The sequence below is a fragment of the Condylura cristata genome, unplaced genomic scaffold, assembly GCF_000260355.1.
Source record: "Condylura cristata isolate star-nosed mole 26May11 unplaced genomic scaffold, ConCri1.0 scaffold00027, whole genome shotgun sequence".
In the NCBI taxonomy this organism is placed as follows: Eukaryota; Metazoa; Chordata; class Mammalia; order Eulipotyphla; family Talpidae; genus Condylura; species Condylura cristata.
In genome coordinates, this window is record NW_004567128.1 from 26,987,161 (window position 1) to 27,005,565 (window position 18,405).

Consider the following 18,405-nt stretch of genomic DNA (forward strand, 5'->3'; position numbering starts at 1 on the left):
CACAGTGGAATACTATTCAGCAATCAAAAAGATAAACTCGTGCAATTTGCAGCAACATGGACAGAGACGGAAGGGATTATGGTCAGTGAAATAAGCCAGAAGGAAAAAGAAAAATATTGGATGGTTTCAATTATAGGAGGAATATAGGGGAACCAAATAAGGGATGAAGCGGGAAAAAGTAACGGGTAACTATAAATCAGAGATATTCTGCAGGGGAGGTGGGGAAAGGAATCAAAACAAGGGAAGGAACAGCATAAGGGATTATGGTGATGGTGCACTGTGAATTGATGGTGGGAATTCTGTGGTGATTATACCTTAGAGGAGAAAGCAAACATTATACAAAATAAGCAATGATGTAAATATATATATATTAATTAATTAAAAAAAAGATTTCCAGAACAAATTCCATCCTGAAAATCTCTTTCAAAGTGACTTTGCTGCTCTTGGAATGAGTTCCAGGGCAAGTTAGGGTTAATTAGGCAGTTTCAGGGACAGCACAGGGACTTTGGGAGAGTTAAAAGAGGCTTCTGAGATAAGGGCAGAGAAATTTAGGAGGGCTAATGAGAGCAGTAAATTTTAGGGCTAAAATTTGAGGTTAATTGGAACCATAAATTTTAGGAGAGCTTGGAGAGGGAGGTAAAAAGAGAAACTCTAAGATAAAAGCTGGGGAAATGGGCACATCTGCCTGGAGGAGTGTAGCCATTAGGAGAAAAAGCCAGTCACAAAAGAGGATAATGAGATTTTAGAACAGAGGGGAAAAAGGCTTAAATAGCCCTAGATGCAGTCCCACAAAAGCTTCCTTGCCCCTCCCAAGTACAGCTACTTGGGAATCCGTACTTGCTTTCTTAAACAAAGTTTGTTTCTCTCTGCATACTTTCTAACATGTCTGTGAATTCCTTTTTATGGCTCTGTGGAACAAGAACCTCTGGTGGTTCAAGGACTAAATTAGCAGCTCACATTGGTGTCACTATCAAGAGGTGGAGACTATTTCTGCCCCCTGAAATCTTGTCTGGTGTTAGAACTTGGTTTGACCAATAGAATGTAAAGGGAATTAGAAGTTATGTGAAGGAGAATTCAGGCACTAAGGTTTTGATATGTGGGTGAGGCTATTTAGGATCCTTCAACTCTGATGGAACCACTCAAGCTGACAGCAGACAGAGTGGAGTCCAGCTGCCCCTGCAAAGACGTGGCCAAATTTCCAACCAACAGAACTGTGAGCATTTTGTACACTAAAAACAGCAATGAAAAGTGTACCCCTCTCCCTGGTCTCTACGAAGGGACACACGCCTAAAGCCAAGGCACATCTGGACTGACCTTGTGAACAAGCTGCTTCAGCAACAAAAGAAGTTTTCTTCCTTGCAAGCAAAACTTCCAGTTCCCAGAAGATAAGGCTCCAAATAACTAGGGTAAATTTCAAAAACCCTCCTTGTTTTCCTCAATGCATACACAATAGCAAATAGATACATTAACTGGACACCTGCCCAGATCCTTGAAATGTTTCCCTTCAAACTGTATAAAATCCTCAATGAAAAGCCCCAATTCTGGGCAGCTGTCCCAGAAGCTCTCTGGAAGCTGTTCCCAGGGTAAAATCCTCAGTTTTGATTCTTTAGTAAACTCACTTAACTTTTGCTTGTCTCTATCTAATTAAATGGCTCTTGTTTTAAACCCCTAAATTTTGGAGTGAGTTGTTACAGTTATGCCTAACTGCAATGTTGCTGCCTTGTTTTCAGGATAAAGTCTTCAATACAATAGGGGCTGAAAGGCCTGGGATGACTTGACCCCTGGCCATTTCTGATAAGTCTTCCCCAGTCCACAAATCTTATCTAAGCCCCGGGGTTTCAGACACTGTTGCACTGTGCTCCTGACTTTGGAATTAAATGGCCCTGGGATTGTCCACATTGTGTGACCATGGTTAAGTTACTGAAACTCTTTTGTTTTATTTCTCTCATCTCATAAGGCTGTTGTATGAATTCATGAAGACAATTCATGACAAGTATTTAGGCTAAACCCAAGCATATAGAGATCACATCATAAAGATTAGTTGTAATAATATCAACTTCTACTCCTACAATATCTTGTAATTACCTGATTTCCCTTCCAGACTATAAGCTCTATGACCATACTTTGTCCATCCTTGTATCCCAAGGGTCAATAAATATTTAATTCTTGAGCACATGACTGATAGTGAATGAGCAAGAGAGTAAATAAATTTACTTATGATACAATAAACAGAATTCTTAATTACACATGGATTAGAGTTGATCTTACTCCTTAAAACAGCTGCAGGTGGTAGGTAACACTATGGTGATAATCACTTTGCAATATGTAAGTTTAGCCAATTACATTTTATACACCTTAAACTTACACATTGTTTTGTGTTAATTATGTCTCAATAAAACTGGAGGGGAGGGAGACAGTGTAGAGCTTCAGGTATTTGGTCACTGGTGAAGCTGTTAATTGGTGAAGTTGTCCCAGAATCCTGGTTAGATAAGATCATAGAGAGGTTAAGCCAATTCTTTGATTATGATTTTTGTTGTCTTTTTTTTTTCCTAAGAAAAATGGGAAATCATTGAATTATTCCTCTGAAAGGGCCACACAAATCCCTTAATTTGTTATTTTTAAGGCCTCTGTCTATAATGTGTGGCTTTTGTGTGTTTATTACAAACTGTACTGTTGGGATTGATGGAGAACCTATTTTAGTGGATTTTTCCTGTTTTTGTTTTTTTGAGAGGGAAGCAATTTTCTATTTAACATTTCCACTTTAAACTTTTGAAAGTTTCTTCATTTTGTTTTTGATAACAAGTGTGAACAACTGCTGGTAGCCAAGGAGATAGGGTGATCACTGCAGTCTGAGCACTGAAAGCATTCAGGCGTGTCATATTATTAATTAATCTGCTGCATTCTTTTTCCATCTTCTCTTCATACACAGTCCCTTGCTACTCTGGTTATTAACAAGTAGTATAATTTATCCCTCCGAGGCCCTCAAAGTGACATAATTGCATTTTCAAAAACAGAACTGCAAAACAAGGCAGGAAAATATCTGCTACAAGCTGCATCAGAGCCTACTCATAAATAATCAGGTGCATTATAACAATTGAATGATGACTTACGATTTTTTATGTAAAATGAAAAAGACCCAATGAGATGGAACTTATTGCGGCTTTTTTTTTACAAAATAATTTTCATTTTTTCCACTTTGCTCATTCTGCCCACTTCTCTTTCAAATATCTCTTGAATATCCCCAGCCGGGCTTTTGTCCAGCTGTTCTATACCAACACTTCTCTTGTGTAAGGCCCTAGCAACCTCCATGTAACCAAATCCCATGGTCACTTTGTTCTACATGAAAGGCTTTCTTCTTTTAGTTTCTGGATTCTTCTCCTACATTGCCGGTTATTTCTTATTAGTTTTTCTTAATTCTTTCTTTTAAATAATTTAAGATTCACAAGAGGTTACAAAAAACACCACAGAGGTGTCCTATACTTCATACTGCTTTCTCCAAATATATTATCTAGTAGAACCACAATATATCACCAAAACCAAGAAAATAATATTGGTACAATGAAACTAGAGCCATTATTTTGACTGTACCAGCTTTACATGCACTGTACTGGGAGGGGTATATAATACTGAGTCATGTAACTGCCACTACAATAGGACAAAGAATTGTTTCACCACAGAGAAACTCCCCACTTTATAGTAACAGGCTATCCCTAACCCCTGTTAACCATATGTATGTTCTCATCACAAAAACTGTGTCATTTCAAGAGTGTTATATGAACAGAATCTTTTGAGATTGGCTCCTTTTTCACTCAGCATAATACCTTTGTAACATGAGGGGAGGGTGAAGGCAATTCAAGTTGTTCTGTGTATCAAGAATACATTTCTCCCGACTTTATAGTATTCCATTGAGTGGATGTACTACAGTTTATTTCTTTACCTATTAAAGATATTTGGCTCATTTAAAGTTTTTAGCAAATTCCACATAAGGTTGCTATGTAGGCAATTGCCTATAGGCAACACATTGTTACTCTCTGGATGCTTTCCAGATTTTTTCCCCTTTGTCCATAGTTTTCATAAATTTGATAATGATGCGTCCAATTGTGGACAGGGTGGGGGAAGGTTATCCTGTTAAGATTTTCTCTGCTTTTTACATTTCTAAATTTATGCTTTTATGGATTTTGTAATTGTTCTCAAGGCCCCTCAATTCTGTTCATTATTTTTTATTCTCTTGTACATATTGGGTAGTTTATTTTATCTGCCTCAAGTTTACAGGCTCACTCCTCTCTCATCTTCCTGCTATTGAGTCCATCGAGTGAGTTTTTCTTAAATTGAAGTCCCATTAAGTGAGATATGTTTCATTTCAATTATTATATTTCATTTCAATTATTATATTAACTGTTCTAAACTTTCTGTTGAGCTCATTTTTATATCTATTTCTTCGCTGAGATGATTTTTTCATTTATCAAGAATGTTAGTGATTGTTAATTAGAGCACTTTTATGACAGCTGCTTTAAAATTTGTCATATAATCCCAACATTTTATTACCTCAATATTGGTAACTGTTGATTGTGTCTTCTCATTCAAGTTGAGAATTTCATGGTTCTGGGTAAGATGAGTAATTTTTATTGTACCCTGAACATTTTGAATATTATTTTACAGGAGTCTGGCTCCTTTTCAAATCTTCTATTGTAGCAAACAATAAACTTGTTTAGGTTAGAAACACATCTTGCCTTGCCATTGTGGGCTGCAACCCAGATATCCAGTTAGTTTCCAGACCTTTGTAGTTCTGTTTTGGATTGCTCATGTGCGTTCTACCCAGAGGTCAATTGGAAACCTGGGTGGTGGTTTAGACCAGTATTTAGTTCTAAAACTTTTTGCTGTGTTGCTTCTGTTTAGTTTCATGGGTGGGCTGTTCAGCAGTCTGCCCAGGATTTCATAAATTTAAAAAGAATTTACTAGCTCCCTTCTCTCACTAAACTTTCCACTTTTTATTTGGGAAGGAAAGGGTATGAGCTTATTCACAGTGTTTACTTGGAGTTGAACAGATATCAAAATGTTTCTATCCTGGTGAGCCACACTTTTCCTGGTCCTTTAACAAGAAAGAGTGGGCTTTCTTTGGGGCACTTTTATCTGTACTCATTGACATTTCTAGACTGACTTTTGTAGACGCTCTAGTGCCTGGGCTATGACATAGGGGAGATCAACAAGCAAACAAAAAGCAAAAAAATAAATGGGGAAGTCACCACTAGATTATTCTTGAAGCTTTAAGATCCTCAATAAGTTTACCTTCTTTTTCTACCTTTCAGGGTCTTCCAACTGTTGATACCAATTTTGTACAGGTGTTGTTTTTTTTTTAATTAATGGATTGAATGGTGTAGAAGATGCTTACTCCATCTTGTCTGGAATGAAAGTCCATTATCCATTTTTGTCGCTGGTTCTCTTTCATATTCCCCAAGGACTCCTCTTCAGATCTCAACAAATATTATGACTTTAATTAACATAAAAATCTCAAATAAATATCATCAGTTATAAGTGCTCTCCTGAACCCCAGACTCCCATACTCAACCATCTTCGATATCTAATAGACAACTCAAGCTAGACACTTCCAGAACCAAGTTCATGATTTTTCTGTCCAAACTTGCTATTTCCTCATTCTTTCTTGACACAGCAAATAGCAGGCTTATCCTAACAGGTATTTCAATCATGCTGATTGCTTTCTTCTTCTCTATAGTCACCTAATATAATGGTGCATCTTGTTAACTTTACCTTCAAAATGAAAACAAAATCCAAGTAATCATTTCCACAGCTGCTTTCCTACTCCAACTCAATAGCATTTCTTAACTGGGTTATTGGAATAACTTTCTAACTGGTGGCCTTCTTCTATTCTTGCTTTCCCTGTATTCTGTTCTCTACTCCAAGGTAAATTTTACATTTAAGTCAGATTATGTCAAACTCATGGTCCTTATCATGTCTTTACTTGGTCTGGCGTCACCTCCTTCTTCTCTAGATTACCAACTAAGTTTCATAGTAGCTGTGTTCTGCACACACTGGCCTTGGTGATGTTCTTAGAATATGCTGAACAATCCCTGCCTTTCAGTGCCAGCACTCCCTGCTTCCTTTGCCTGGAATGCACTTGTTCCAGATAATCAAATGGTCTGGTCCCCCATTTCCTTCAGCTACCTGCTCAAATGCCTCCTTATCAAAGAGGCCCTTCCTGACTCCCCTTTCTAAAATAGAACCATAGAACCTCTGCCTCTCTGTGGCTTTGCTTTGATTCTTTTCCTCCTAAACAATTACCCCATCTATCTAGTGTTGCATAACAAACCACCCCAAAAGTAGTGGCTTAAAACACCAACTTTGTTTACCTACAGTTTTGTGGGCTGGAAATATGGGTTTTTTAGAGTCTCTGTTTAATTTAATGGTTGGGAAGTATATGCTCTTCTTGCTATTATCTGGGACCATCAGTTTTCCTTCATCATGGACTCACCATGTAGCTGCTTGGAATTCCTCACAGTGAGGTGTTCTCAGGGTAGTTGGATTTCTTCCTGGAGACTGGATTTTCCTTTAGATCAAGTGGAAATTGCCAGGCTTTTAAAAACACTAGATCTAGAACTAATATGGTCACATTTATGCAGCTTTCTTTTGATTCACTAAACTGTATGATTTAGGGATATAGGCTCACACCTCTTTAGATGTAAGTTACACCACCAAAGCACCTGTAGTTCTCCTCCATAGATCATTGCCCCGCTTTGTTTCCCACTCCTCCCTCTCCTAGTAACCTCAGTTCTGCTATCATATTTCTAGGGCTTGTTTTGGCTTCATTTTGTCAGTTCCTTTATTATATGCCACCAGTGATATAATGCTGTCTTTATATTTCTCCTGACTTACTTCATTTAGTTTCTTCCCCCCAATTCCATCTATGTTGATGTGAATGACAGCATTTCATCTATTTTTACAGCTGAGGAGTAACCCACTCATCTGTTGTTGAGCACTTAGTTTGTTTCCATAATTTGGCTGTTGTAGTACTGCAATTAATTAGGAGTTCTGAAACGTTGTTTTAGTTGAGGAAATAAACAATGCCAGTCCAGAAAGAAGGGAGAAAACAGACTCCTCCACTTGGTGGGAAAAACAGTGTGTGTGTGTGCATGTGTGTGTGTGTGTACAGGGTGGGAAGGAATTGATGATGATCATGGCTACCTATGAAGAATATTTACCATAGTAAATAGTACTTATCACCATCTGACATTACTCATATTTGTCTATACCATTAGAATGTAAACTCCATGAGAGCAAAAGATTGTCTGCTTAGTTCACTCCTATAGCCCTAGGGTATGGGGCACATAATCAGTAATTATGACATTAATAAAGTGTTAAAGAAGTAAAATTAGGTGCCCTCCCTGGTCGCACAATGGGTTAGAGCGCAGCACTGCAAAGCTAGCTGCAGCTGCTTCAGCACCAGCTAGGGAGCTGACCCACATGATGTAGCAGACCTCTCCTGTCCCACATGCTGCTCCCCTCAGCAGTGTACTTCATCGATCTCCCTGTTTTGCTCCCCACTATGTCTCTGGTGAATCCTCTCACCACCCCTGCACCTCTGGCCTGCACCCCAGTTCTATATACATAAATAAGTGAATCTTATTCTTAACCTTATAGGAGGTCCCCAAATTGCTAAGACACTTAAGTAAAGCCAAGGAATAAGATATGTATGATCTTTGTATGCCAGTAGGTAAATAGTAACCGTATCAGCCATGGGACTTTGTATCCATGTGCCAAGCATGCTGCGGATCAACCACAGACCCACTCAGGGGGCAACCCTTGGGTAGGCACCAATCTGCCTGTGATGTCCTGCTAGACATGTATGTTTAGACTGACAGGCACTCCTCTCTCCTATGAATCTACCTAAGGGACACAAAAACATTAGTTTGAAAGGAAATCTACAAGCCTATGTTTAGTGCAGCAGTGTTCACAATAGCTAAGATATAGATAAATGCCTCCAAACAGATGAATGTATCAAGAAGATGTGGTCTATATACACAATGGAATACTACTCAGCAATCAAAAAGATAAACCCATGCCATTCACAACAAGGTAGATGGTACTAAAAGGAAGTATGCTCAGTGAAATAAGTCAGAATGAAAACAGAAAATATCAGATGGTCTCATTAATAGAAGGAATGTAGGGAAACTGAAGAAAGCGGCAAAAAAAATAGAGGCAAAACTTGAAGACAAAATATACACATGAGGCTTTCAGCAGGGGAAATGGAGAGAAAGAAGGGTCAAAGCAGGGGAGGGAGGATCACAAAGGACTATATGATGGGTCATGGGTGCTGTGATGGTGGGAGATTTAAGGGGACTACACCTGAGGAGAGAAATCAAATACTGTACAAAAATAAGCAACAATGTAAGAAAATCAAAATTTTTAATTTAAAAAAAAAAAGAGAGAGAATAGGTTGCTGGGATGGAAGACCAAAAACTCCCCGTCTCTCCTGCTATCTTAGATTCCTCCCCTGAAACCCCCAAGGCAAATGCTTTAATATGGTTTTTGGAAGGAGCTTTTACAATGTTTATAAACAATGCATGAAGGAAATTTGTCATTATTAGAAATGTAATATTTAATCCAGCAATCTCTTCTGCTTGTTTTCAACTCTGCTAAGAGTAGAGGAAAATTTTATCTTCTTGGTATACTTCCCAGGAACAATAAATGGCAGTGTGAGTCAGATTGGACCCCCTAAACTTCAATCCAATAAAATAAAACAAGAAATGTGGAGTGTAACACTTATTTTTACTGTAAACAATTATATTTACTCAGTTCTTTTTTATGAATCTTAAGGTAACAATAACTCCCACTGAGCTACAAAGGGAGAAAAATATATCCTCCCTACATTTCATAAGGAAGCCTTTCCTGGAGACCCCACTAATGAACTCTGGCTACCAGCACAACTATAATGCCAACTTACTGGAAACCAAGCAGATACACTTACGTGGGCGGAATGATGATTTGTAGAAGAGCTGGCTCTGGACTGGGATATGCTGATGTGGCTCCTCTTCCCTCAAACCTTCCCCCTTTTGCAAGCACATCAGAGGTTGTGGTTGGTGTGGCTGCTAATTAGCAATGAATCCTGGGGCTGGTCCACCTGCATGTTTAGGGTCTTTTTGTTGATGTTCAAAATAAATCTATTATGATTCCAAAGTTCAAAATCACATTGAGGCCTCACTTAGAAAACTAAGCAGAACTAATTTTCCACTGTGTATCTACTAGAAAACACTGGCATAGTATGAGACATAAATTGCCAGTTGTCCAATATACAGAAGTAGGGCTTTCTACTACAGGGATTTCGCTGGAAGGGAGAAATTAAATACTATAAAAAATTAACAAGGATGTAAAAAAAATAAACTATTTCTTAAAAAAAAGAAAGATAGGGTTCTCTAAACTTGAAAAGTCAGAGATCCATGTGAGATAGCATGGTGAGTAGACACACAGACACATCCTGTAAAAACACTGCAAGACAAAGATATCTGTGGGGTAACTCAAGTTGAGGTGTTTCTCATAGGCCTCCTATTGTCTTTCTCCACTTCTGAGATCCAGGAAAGAAAGGTGGGAAGCTGGAGTAAAAGAAACTTCTGAGGCAACACAGCACAGGTCACCTACTCCAATGCCCTCTCCCTACTTCTACCCATGTGCTTTCAGGAGAATTTGTGCTTTACTTGTGGTATCATCATTCATTCTAGATTCCCTTGACCTTAGTTTCCTTGGGTTACCACAACAGAGTACCACAGACTGGGTGTTTTCTGAGAAAACAACAGAAATTTATTTTCTCAGAGTTCTGGGTCTGGAATTCTGAGATCAAGCTTTTGGATCTCTTCTGAGGCCTTTTTCCTTGGCTTACAAATGTCTGCCTTCTCTCTCTGTTCCCACAGGGTCTTTCCTGTCTTCTCAAGGATGCCTGCATCCTAGCTTCTTATTAGCACACCAGTTCCATCATTAGGGCCCCAATGATGACCTCATACTTCCTTAACTACTTCTTGCAAATACAGTCACATTCTGAGGTTCTAGAAGTTAAGACTTAAACATGAAGTTACCGGAGGCCGGAGGGGGGTGTAAAAGAGAAGGAGGAGCAGAATTCAGCCCATAACACACTATAATAATATTTTTGTGATTTTATTTTTTCTCATGTGTTATTAATTAGCTTATCATTTACATAACTATTTACTTCAGGGAGTACAGCTTCACAGCTCCATTATGCATGCTTCACTCACCCTCTACCAGAGCTGCAGTGCCCAGACCCCATTCACTTCCTTCCCCTCTTGCCTCTTCCCTCCCTTGAATTCCCTCTAGTAACCAGTATATTTTTCACAGAGTCTAAGTATTCTTTTTGCTGTGCTTTGTCAGTCTGTTTTCTTTGGTTATTTGTTTTCCACAAATTCATGAAGCCATCGAATACCTGTTTTTCACTTTCTGACTTCTTGCTTAGCATAATCACCTCAAAGTCCATCCATTTGTCCCAGAGGCACTATTCCATCCTTTAAAATAACTGAGTGGTATTCCATTGAGCATTTATTCTACAGTTTATCTAGCTGTCAGTCGATGGGAATTTAGGTTGGCTCCATGTCTTAGCTATTGTCAATAATAACATAGGGGTGCGTGTATCATCTTCTATTAGAGTTTTCATATTTCTTGGGTAGATATCTAACAGTGGTGTTACTGGATCATGTGGTTATTTCCAATTTTATCTTTTAAAATAATCTCCGTCTGATATCCATAAAAGTTATGCCAAGCTGTATTCCTACTGACAATGGTGAGAGTTCCTTTTTCTCCATGTTGTTGCCAATATTTGTTATTTACTTTTTCTTCAATAAGGACATTCTCACAGAAGTGAGGTCATATCTCACCCACTGCTCCCCTCAGCAGTGTACTTCATTTATCAGCCTGTTCTGCTCATGGCTCTGTCTCTGGTGAAGCCTCTCACCACTCCTGCAACTCTGGCTTGTACCCCAGTTCTGTATGCACAAATAATCTAAAAAAAAAAAGAAGTGAGGTCATGCCTCATTGAGGTTTTGATCTTCATTTCTCTTAGGATAAATAATGTTGAATATTTTTTCATGTGGCTTAGACCATCTGAATAGCATCTTTGGAGAAGTATCTAAGACTTTGGCCCATTTTTGGATTGGACTGTTTTTTGGTTTGAGTTCTATGAATTCTGCAGTAGTATGAATAGAAATTAACTTCTCATGAGATGTATGATATCTTCCTCTATAGATTGCTTTTTTGTGGTTTCTTAAAAGAAGTTGTTTAGTCGATGTAGTCCCATTGCTTTATTTTTGCTGTCATTAGTGTTGTTTCACCAAATTTATCACCTTGGTTGATCTCCAGGAGTATACCACCTGTGTTTATACTTTCAAAGAATATTAGTTTTATATGAGAAAATGTCACAAGGTTTCTGTTATCCCTTTCTTGACTCAAGGTCAGTGGCCTCCCAACATTATGTCAACCTTGCAAAAGTTTTAGCAGCTCCCTGTTGCCCCAATGCAAGGCTGTGATTTGTCAAAGTTAGACCCCTCCTAATACCCCTTGGTGTGCAGATCACATATAACCTTGGTTCTCTGAGGTGGATAGTCGGAGAAACGTGTTGCTCTGGACTCCAATTAAGCATTGCCTGTGAGAAATGACATTGATGATCCCAAAAAAAGAACTCCCTGGGGAGAAAGGAAAAATTGGGATAAAACCTGGGCCCAGTGTTATGGATAAGGGTTGCTGAGGTTGAGGCTGGAGGCATCCTAGGAGATACCATTCAATGTGGTGTTTGGCTGGGGAGGGTTGCTCTGTTAAGATGTGAACCACATTCTTAACCTTTGAACCTGTGGAAAGGGCATCATCCTCCTGTAATGGGTCCCATTCAAACATGAGTATCCTTCAAGCAGGATGAATGTCCATGTGGATGGGCAGGACCAAACCTCAAAGGTCACTCAGGGAGGGGAATTAGCCCTACTCTAAAGTGACTCACTTTGGAACAGGGATAATAAAAGTCATCCATAGAGAGGAATCCTGTAGGAAGATTCAACTTGGAGTTGAGCTTGGCACATTCTTTAAGAATTCATTAAATAACAATTCTTGTTTCTACACCTGTTTTCAAATTTTTTGTTGTGTGTGTGTGTGTGTGTTTTACTTCTACCTAGGTTTTTACACACAGGATGCTGACCTGAGTAAGCCTCAGATTTTATGAGAGGATAGGACCTGGAGGAGGAACATATTGCTTATAAGGACACAAGAAAGTTCAAAAGAATAACTAGAAATCTTTAAAAATTTATTATTCTTGTTGGGGTAAGATTGGTTTACAACACTCTGTATGATTTAGGGGAATAGCTTCACACCTCTTCAGATGTATGTTACCACACCAGGCCTAACACCAGAACATCAGTGATCCTCCATTATAGTCCACTGAATCCCTTCCCCTAACTGAAAATTTTAAATAATCTGATTTTTGTTTAATTGGGTGAACCATGTTATAATGCATGCCCATTTCAATGTGGAAAATACAAGTAATAAAATAATAATCACATTCCCAGCATTCATAAACAACCAATTAATATTTTAACAGTTCTTTATACATTTTTCAATACTTATATAAATTTTACATTTTTTATATTAACATGCAATTTGTGTTGTCTTTCACCATATCATATGTAATGAATATTTTCACACACTTTATAAAAATTTTATCATCATAATTTAATTTTATTTTTTTAAGATTTTTTTTTCATACAAGAACTGGGGTACAGGCCATAGGTGCAGGGGGTGAGAGAATTCACCAGAGACAGGGAGAAGGAGCAGAACAGGCAGATCCACTGAAATACATTACTGAGGAGAGTAGCGGGCAGGTCAAGAGAGGCCTGCTGTGCCATGTAGGTCACCTCCCTGACTGGGAATCAAACTTGTGCTTCAGTGACTGTGGATAGCTTCATAGTGCTGCACTTTAACCCATTGTGCCGCTAGGGAGGACCCCCAACATAATTTTTTTTAAGATTTATTTTTATTTATGCATACAGAGCTGGGGTACAGGCCAGAAGTGCAGGGGCGGTGAGAGGATTCACCAGACACAGAGTGGGGAACAGAACAGGCAGATCGATGAAGTACACTGCTGAGGGGAGCAGCGGGCGGGCCAGGAAGCCATGTGGAATGACCTCCAGGGCAGGCAGGGATCGAACTCTTGCGGAAGTGGCTTTAGCTTCTCAGTACTGCACTTTAACCGCTGCGCCACCAGGGAGGGCCCCTTCAACATAATTTTAAATGCCTACATCATGGTCTATAAAGTGGTTGTGTCCTAATTTCTAACTGATCTCAAGTTAGCAAATATGTAGTGTATCCGTTTTCATCATTATTAAAAATATCATAATTAAATATTTTTTATTTATAAATCTTTGTCCTTTGTTTTGGTAATTAACTCACATCAGAGTCCTAGAAATGAGTTCACTGAATCAAAGAGGATAAACATTTTTAAAGTTCCTTTTACATGTTGCCAATATACTTTCCAGAAAGGTGGCACCTTACTTGCCTCACCCCATACATTTGCCAGCACTTTTGCCAATTTAATGTTGTTTTACTCTTCATATTTTCACTACCAGTAAGAGAAGAGTATTTTAAATATTTAATAGTTATTTGCATTTCCATGACCATGAATTGTTTATTCCTGTCCTTTGGCCATACACTTGCTGCTCCTTTTAAGCAAAGGCCATCTACATGGAAATATTACAGGAATGTGAGTGGGAGCTGGGGAAGAAAATGAGGGAGATATGATTCTCAGAGTTGCCTCCATGCTCTGATTTGCCCCCAGGTAAACATTTTCCACATTCTGTCTTCTCCTGAAAACCTGGTCCTTTGGACCTGATTGGACAGCAGGTGAAATGTGACAAGCACAAGGCAAAGCCAGAACTGACCCATTCTACCAGTGATTAAAAAACAAAAAGCCATTTTTTGACTCAGCCAGTGTATAATAATACACTGACAGTAAAAAGGAGGAAGGGCAGCCAAATGTTCTGACTCCCCATGGCCCTTGAGCAGGGCAGGCACCACTGAAATTGAAGGGACCAAACGATAGAACCCCTGTTGCTGAAGTACCCAATCCCACTGCAGCTCAGTGTTTTTGTAACCTAGAGATGTGTCCTAAAAAGAAGCGGAATCTTACCCATCAGAATCTAGGAGATGATAAAAAAGAAAAAACGATCATATGTGTTGCAAAAGGTAGAATATCCTACTTTTTATGACTGAATACCTTTCAATTTGATGAACAGGTAGGTAGGCAGACAGACAGACAGATATATCAATAAAGGTTGTTCTCACATTTTCCTTATCCATTTATTCATTTTTAAAAAGATTTTATTTACTTATGCATACAGAGCTGGGGTGCAGGCCACAGGTGTAGGGGCAGTGAGAGGATTCACCAGACACAGAGTAGGGAGCAGAACAGGCAGATTGATGAAGTGCATTGCTGAGGGGAGCAGCGGGCGGGTCTGGAGAGGTCTGCCACACAATGTGGGTCACCTCCAGGAACGGGGATCGAACTTGCACCGAGGTGGCCGTGGCCAGCTTCACAGTGCTGTGCTCCAACCTGCTGTGCCACCAGGGAGGGCCTATCCATTTATTTATTGATGGGGACTTAGTTTGTTTCTACAACAATGATGGACTTTGGGCACATTATGCTAAGTAAGATAATTCAGACATGAAAGACAAACACTGAGTGAAAGCACTTGTATGCAGAATCTTTTGAAAGTTGGCCTAAAACAGAGTAAAATGGTAGTGCCAGGGAGTGTCAGGAGGTGGGAGAGAGAATAGGAAAGACAGTGTTTAAGGGTTTAAACTTGTGAGTGGCAGTAAATAAGTCTTGAAGACCTAAAGCACAGTATAATAAATATAGACAACAGTGCTGTATTATAGTCATCAAACTTGCTAAGAGACTAGCACTTAATTACTCCCACCACTAAAAAGAATTAATAACTAGTCGATAGGATGGAAGTGCTCATTATCATCATAATAGCCATCATATCACAATATACAAATATATCAAATTAGCATGCTGTGCAACTTAAATTTATGCAATGTTATACATGAAATACATTTCCATTTTAAAAAGGAAAAAAATGTATGACAGGCTCCCAGGCCCATTTCACCCAAGGGAGTCACGGGAGTGAGTGAAGAAATGGTTTCAAAGTCGCTCCTCTGGGCCCTCCATGGTGGCCCAATGGGTTAAAGTGCAGCACTACGAAGCTAGCTGAAGCTGCTTCAGCACGAATTCGATCCCTGGCCAGGGAGGTGACCCACATGGCGCGGCAGACCTCTCCTGTCTTGCCCACTGCTCCCCTCAGCAGTGTACTTATCAACCTGCCTGTTCTGCTCCCCACTCTGTCTCTGGTGAAGCCTCTCACCATCCCTTTACCTCTGGCCTGTACCCCATTTCTGTATGCATAAATAAATAAACCTTTAGAAAATAAAAAAGTTGCTCCTCACACGCTTCCTGTACACTCGTGTTCCATCACTGGAGGCATTCTACCAAGACACAGACCCAGCTGCCTCATAAGCCTGGTCTGTGTAACCTGCACGAACACATGCTTGGCTACAGGGGCAGAACAGTGGTGCTCCTCTACAGTGCAGCTCCGAGCCTTGGAATTCTGCATGGACCTTTTCCTAACTTACAAAGTTTTCAAACAAGCCACTATCTTTACTACATACAAAAAGATCAATGAAAATTGCCCTTACAGAAATTATCCTGTGTCTGGAGAGCAGGTAAGTGGTGTGGATCCGTAGCACCTCAACCTGGCTAACACTCTACTCCCCTCTGATCCTATGTGGCTTTAAATTATAATATGGTACAGGGAGCAAAGTGTGAGGCCACACCCAGATTACCACAGTGTGTTCATTAGCCCCACAAAGACCTCTGGTATTCTTAGGAATGATCCTGGGTCCTGCGTACACTGAGGATATTAGAGGATATCTTGAAGGGGCTGGAACTTAGAGGCTAGCAAGGCTAATGGGATAGCTGAAAGATTCTTGGCTGGAAATGTTGTGAAACAGAGGACTTGGGAAATCAAGTACAGAAGCTGACTCCAGAAGCTGAAGCATAGTTCTTATTAGAAGTGTTTTTCTGCAGTCTCTTCAGAGATGAAAGTTGATGTGAAAGTGTTTCTTGTCCTTGGGGAAACTCCTCAAGCTCTGCAGGTGAGTCTAAGAAATCCCATGGCTCCTCTGTTGACAATTGTGTACCAAACCTCTCACACAGGAAGGTGCTGGATCCTGACCATAAACCTGGACAAAAGTCACCATTCCACGTTTGCAGAAAGGAAACCACCATATACAGCCTGTATTATTTGCTAATGCTACTGATAGTGGGCTGGTGGGGGGCACCACACCCAGTACAGGAATCTGCACACACACGAACCACAGGCTGTGCTACACACTCCATGCCCAATGACCTGTTTTCTTTAAAACTCTTGCTTTGAACTGAGATTCCTGCCCGATGACTCCCAGATGAATGCTAGACATTGACGCCATCAGAAATTAACCAGCAGCAGGCCAGAATGTACCCAGGTCAAGATAACCAGGAAGCTGATAACAAGTTCTGGGGGCTAAATGTGAAGAATACCAAGAACATCAACTGTGATGTTTCTTCTGAAAAACTGATTCACTTATGACTAAGTGTTTTTGTTTAACTCACTATGAAACAGCCAGCTCAAGATGAAATGGCAGAATGGTTTCTTCAGGGTGATATGCCCACAGGTCTGATGTAGCATCAGATGGCGGGCCAGCTTTTAAATAAACATGTTTCTTACATATTCAGCTCCTGTCTCTGCTCATGGTATCTGTAGTGAAAAGCAGCAGGACCTGGCATTTCTGCCATAACTGCCATAACACTACCATAACAAGATTCTGCAGACTAGGGAAGCTTAGCCACTAGGACTGTACTGCCTCACAGTTCTGAAGGCTGGAGGTTTTCGTATCAGGGTTCCTTTTGATCTGAAGATCCAGGAACAAGGCTGTGGGGGAAGATCTGTTCCAGGCCTTTCTCCTTGGCTTGTTGACAGCTGTCTTCTCCACATGGTCTTCCCTCTGTGAATGTCTGTGTCCAAATTTCCCCTTTTTATGTGGATGTTGGATAAGACCCATCCTAATGACTTCTCTTTTAACTTGATTAGCTCTGTAAAGACCTTATCTCCAAATAAAGTCAAATTCTGGGACCCTGGGGAGTTTTAAGGGCACATAACTCACCCCATAACACAGCCTAAGATTTTCCTTCTTGTTCTGTCACTAGTTGCTTCATTTGACTAATTTAGCTGTACATTCTTAGACCAAGAAGTAACAAGAATGAATCATGAAGGAACACAGGCTTAGCACTGTCAGAAGGGAATCAATAAGGCCTCAATCATCAGACCAAAATTCTTGGTCTTGCAACTTCGCGATAGATTACTGGAAAATAGCAGCAATCACATTGCTCTGAAGAGATGGTGAAGGAAATTAGACAAACGTGGAAATAAGCAAAAATGATTGCATGACCTCTTAAAGTTGTTCTGGAGCACTGTCTGGTAACCCTGCCTGCGATTCAGCTGACTCTAAGGAACTATAACTTGTCTGACATGCAATTTACTATTGATTAGGATTCAGATATTTTGTAAGTCTGTAAAGTTAGGGGTTAACTTGTAGAAAATTGGTAAAATGCTATTTTCTTTTGTTTTTAAAGATTTATTTACTTATGCATACAGAACTGGGGTACAAGCGAGAGGAGTGCGGTGGGGTGAGAAGGTTCACCAGAGAGAGTGGGGAGCAAAACAGGCAGATTGATGAAGTACACTGCTGAGGGGAGCAGCGGGTGAGACAGGAGAGGTCTGCTGCACCAAGTGGGTCACCTCCAGGGCCAGGAATCAAACTTGCACTGAAGTGGCTGTGGTTAGTTTGCACCACCAGGAAGGGCCCAATGCTATTTTCTGTTCTGCCCAGCAGAAAAGGCTCCCAAAGCTTAGGGTTTTATTGCCTTTTAGAACATTATCTAGTTTTGTATCCATGGCAACAATCTTCTTTCAACATGCCTTTTTCTTCACTCACTATATAAAACCCCACTTCTCATATCCTTTTTGAACCAGCTGTTGACCTTTGGGCTTCCTCGTTAATGAACTAAATCAATATTGATACTGGCTCACTATCAATTTATATATAAGTATTATATCTTTAATATTTTGAGAATTATACTTTGGTAGTACCCTTTTCAAGCAATGTTTTCTTATCAGCTAAGAGGTAATCTGGCGACTAACTATAAAATTGAACTCTGTAGTTGTTAAAAAACTAGACATGAGATAAGAACTAATTTTATTTTTGCTAGCAAGAAAGAACAACTTGACAGGTTTGATAAACATCTCAATAAAAAGT

At 39.8% G+C, this 18,405-nt stretch overlaps 1 protein-coding gene across 1 annotated transcript in view; it reads right to left on the reverse strand.

Annotated features, from left to right (window-relative positions):
* Nucleotides 1–18,405, reverse strand: part of ZNF41 (zinc finger protein 41) — a 722,252-nt gene that overhangs the window by 248,816 nt on the left and 455,031 nt on the right. The window lies entirely within an intron of this gene.